This window comes from Mizuhopecten yessoensis, unplaced genomic scaffold, assembly GCF_002113885.1.
Source record: "Mizuhopecten yessoensis strain PY_sf001 unplaced genomic scaffold, ASM211388v2 scaffold5989, whole genome shotgun sequence".
NCBI lineage: Eukaryota > Metazoa > Mollusca > Bivalvia > Pectinida > Pectinidae > Mizuhopecten > Mizuhopecten yessoensis.
In genome coordinates this window covers 60,882-65,638 of record NW_018406324.1, presented here as the reverse complement: position 1 = coordinate 65,638, position 4,757 = coordinate 60,882, and the positions used below count along the sequence as shown (strand labels likewise).

Here is a 4,757-nt window from a genome sequence, read left to right as displayed (position 1 = left end):
AAACATGGCAGTGTCTCAGTGCCACCTCCAGGCACGTCCCCCGTGTCCTTCATGAAAGAAAATTAAGATAAACATGAGATTTTTTTTCTTATGAGAGCAACTACTATATAGATAAGATTAAATACTCAGGTCTGAACTGAATATGATGACCAATTTTGATGGAAATTATTATCAAAATTTTAGCTACATTCAAGGTCAACATTCAAGAGAATAGAAATTAACTGCAATGAACATTTTACTTCCTCATTTTCATAATGAATTCCAAGAGTGTCAATTACCTTCTATGGACCGGGGGCATATGGAAAGAGATCGGGATGAAGGCGTCGATCTCTGCGCCTTGAACGGCGCCTCCTCCGGGAAAGGTCGGGAAGGCGACGACCTCCTCTAAAAATACACAACAATATACTTGATTATGTTATGCTCGATGAACAGGTACTTCATGGAATGAACTGTTTGGTAGCACTGGTCTACATTTAATCAATTTTAATAATTTTGGATGCATTTATCTGAATTTTTTTATTTTTAATATACAAATGTATACACTTTACTAAGCAGACAGTAACTAAGCTGAATACATAGTACATTTCTACTTTTGAAGACCAGATGTATAGTATATATTACCTTTATTGAATCTTTTTTTGTGGGGATAATTATGTGCAACTAATAGTTTGTATTTTCTCAATGTTACCAAGAGCAAGGTTTACATGTAGCCATCATTGATATGTTAATATTGATATAGAAAATGTTTGTAAAATATACATATGGCAATTTGATGGAAATGGAGCTAACCAAATTTAATGTATATAAAGTCAATATGTTTATACAATTATTAAAAAACTGTTTTCATGCAATTATTTACCATCCTCTGGAGGCTGGCAGGCCATCCTATATTCCGTCAGTCAGATATTCTGGACCAGATGACCTTTACCCTAATCAGACTTTCCGACCCAAAAATAGTTTTATTCTCGTTCAGCCGCACTCATCCATCCAGTCACAAGAGAATTTAACCCCAGCTCGGAAACAGCGAATATGAAGCACTTGACTCAGTATGATTACATGTTCCCCTCAGGACTATCACGGAGGGGTACATGATATCGGATCCCCACATATAACCATAAAGGTCCTTGTACCTCAATAAAGGTGTTCGCCAGGGTTAAAAACTTTGTTAAAGGAGTGAATAATGCAGCTGAAATGTCATAAATCTATCAAGCTTCAGATACCCCAGACGCCAAATCACCCAACTAGAGCTCAGACAACCTTCCTAGATATATCTGACCAGGGTTCTGTCCACTTACAGCAAGACAGTCCTGTAAAAAAAAAACATATAAGAATAATTTGGGTAAATTTTACATCAATTGGTAGAAGGAAATGAAGAAGCTGTAAATTTTCTTTGTAGTCTTTTGCTGGTTTTCCCCTACTGGGCCGAAACCTCCCAGTCCATCTGTAACATCCCAGATATAGCAATGGTGTAAATTTGGTCAAGTTTTGAGTAAAATCTTTTAAGATACCATAGATAACACACAGCTAAATGCAAAGACATTAATGAGGATGCATTAACGGCTGCTGGACCAGGAAATGTAAGTCACATTTCATTAAATATTTTGCTCCAAAAATATGAAACTAATTGCATTTGAAAATGAACTAATTATCTGAATTATTATTTCACAGTTCACAGCCCCATGAGACGAACACATAAACTCATACTCAAAAAGTAGGGGATGGGCTAATAACAGGACAATTTAATTACCATAGACATGGGTAGTGGGGTTATTGCCAGATAAAAATGGTATCTCCTGCATACCCCTATAGGGAGCTACCCTTTTTATCAATAAGAATAAAATCGAACTGTGTTTAATTTAACCCATTCATAATCTTTATTTCCCTCTGTCCATCTTTTAAAACAATTTTCAATTGAGTATGAAATTGATTTTTCAGATAGTAATAGCACATTCTTTTTATGAATTTTCATCTTGTATGCAGATGACATTGCAACAGCTAAATCAAAACTAAATTATCATTCTTAAATAAGAATTTTTTAGATGATATATTGTAAGGAAAAAGCTTAAGAAGGACAGAAAAGTGGCTCTACAAATATCAATATGAGTAAACTAATGGTGAAACCAGTGTTTCATTTACGTTGGTTTCTATTAATACACACCGCAGATATTTTCCCCAATTGACATCAGGGACTTTTTACCCAATTTACCATCAAAAGCAAAGGCAGACAGAACTTTTTTTTAACTAGAATGCCATGTGGCCTTGCCTGACCGTAACCCCCTCCCCTCCAGTTCATTTTAGTTACAGTAACCTTGACCTTAATAACCCCTATTGCACATCTTCCTTACATTACATTAGGTATACGATACACAATGGATTAACAGGGTAAGAGAAAAGCCCCATGTTTGGTAACTCAAGAATCTTCCCTCATCAACCCACAATTTTACCGGTGCGAGATATGCTTGTCACACCCTAGGGTTGTGACAAGAAGCTAAAATGTAGTGTTTATGTTACAAACTTAACGCTTTTTTGATATGATGTTGATGCATTGTTGACGTGAGGTCATTGTATTGTTGACTTGATGTCATTGTATTGTTGACATGATGTCATAAAATTGTTATGAATATGGGAAAACCACTAACATCACTGATCACAAGTAGCCCTAGCTATCCCCAGGAGAGCAAGAGAGAAATTTATCAAATATCATTAACAATATGCACAGTTACAATTTTTTTTTAAATAACTACACCGAAACAAAACATTTTGTCTTCGCTGTAAATTTGTGATGTCATTATATAGTCCGTTGTGACGTCACAATAATGATTATTTTAACATACGGTGTGACATCAAGTCAACGATACAATGACATCTCGTCAACAATACAATGACGTCACGTCAACAATACATCAACATCACATGAAAAAAGCGTTAAGATTGTAACATTAATATTACATTATTTTGTATATGATACACAATGAGGGAACAGGGTAAGAGGAAAAGAATAATTCGCTCCCTTGAGGTGAGATTGGGAATCTCGACCCTTGAGGAAATATTCCTTAAAGTTGCTAAACACATGACAATACTCATGTTTGTCAACTGAAGAATCTTTCCTCTCGGGTTGAGATTCCCTTATCTCACGCCTAAGGAGGTCAGGGATCCTATTAGTCTTTTAGATTCGAAGATTAGGACTGTACCTTCCACACTATTTTAAGTATCAGTGACCTTGACTGTAGAAATATTTTTAACGCCTATTGCACAACTACATTTTTCAGTTCATCACCATGTACAATTTCAGAGAGATTGATCAAGTGTTGATGAACAGACAGATGGACACTGTGAATAGGCATGCCCTAATTAATCAATATTTATTTATTTGAAATAACACAAAATTGTTTACTAAATTATTCAACAAAAGACAATTGCAATAGATCACACAAGACAGATAACCTAATAATGTGCAAGTATCTCGTATCGTAAATTGATTTGGTATATATTAATGGAATAAATAACCTTTACATATTTTGATGTAAAAGAAATATTTCTAAAAATATTAAGTCGTGAACACAATGAAGCACAAACATGTAATTTAACCCTTGATTCGCACGGATGCTTGAATAGTACCACAGATTAATTAACACATACATGTACAGACAAGTGAATGAAATAAGGCAACTAATTGTGAATTTGCTCATGATTTTCGGGACACATATTGAAATTGAATTTTCATAAAACACTTATTAACACAAATAATTGTGGTATATAACTGCAACATGTTAATCAGTGAGAATGAATTGAACTTCTTCATATAGACAGGATACATACAGCTTTATGAAATACAGCAATGTAAGTTGATAAATAGCGAACATATTTACCTGTCGGTCTGGGGTAGTTCGCTTGCGACATTGGTCACAGGTCGGCTGAAACCTAATGTCCATCCTGTAAATAAAAATAATATGCATGCATTATTATCTCCCTTGAAATGTGAGCAAAATCTTAACAGTTGGTAATTACACTTGAAAATGACTCAAACCATGAAATCAAATTTAAATATGACATCATCAATCATATTTTTTTTCATATTGAAACATGTATATTTATATATACATACCAGAACCGCTGACGGAATTTCCACGCTGTTCTCATGGACGACGCTGTAAAGAAGAACGAAAAGATTAAAACTCTTTTGGTGAATGGGGCCTTTGACTTTGGAATTAGAAAATTTGTGTACGTTACAGTTGACCAAATAATCGGCGTGTTTCCCAAATTATACTGAAAATTTAATATTTCTCAATAACAAAGTATCATCCTTAAGATCGAGTATCCTTATTTATGAAAAAGTATTTCATTTTAGAAGTAAATTATAAGATAGAATTTGTTTATTAATTAATTAAAATGAGAAATTTTAAAGAGATTCTGTGGAAAATAATGCACTATTTTCTAAATGGGATATGGACCCGAATTCAGCTGTAAAACAGACTCTGGACAACAAGAAATGTTATGTCAGGGGAAAAATAATCAGAATTGCAAAGGGCTATAACTTTAGTAACAAGAGGCCCATGGGCCTTAACGGTCACCTGATATATCTATAAAGAGAGTTGATTTTGTTTTTAACACGAACAGAAATATTATTCAAAGAAATAAAAAACAATAAAACCATCTTATTCAATATCTAGCATATATATTTAAGACTAAAAAGTATTTGAAACTAGCACCTCTGATTCTAAACAAGGAAAATAAAGAAATCTCAGCACACCGACTCC

At 34.1% G+C, this 4,757-nt stretch overlaps 1 long non-coding RNA gene across 1 annotated transcript; it reads right to left on the bottom strand.

Annotated features, from left to right (window-relative positions):
- Positions 1-1,032: 1,032 nt before the first annotated feature.
- On the bottom strand, positions 1,033-4,127 carry LOC110451408. Its single transcript, XR_002463071.1, has 3 exons — positions 4,106-4,127; positions 3,870-3,933; positions 1,033-1,307 (listed from the first exon to the last, which is right to left on the bottom strand). It is a non-coding gene; the product is annotated as an uncharacterized LOC110451408 (long non-coding RNA).
- Positions 4,128-4,757: the final 630 nt, after the last annotated feature.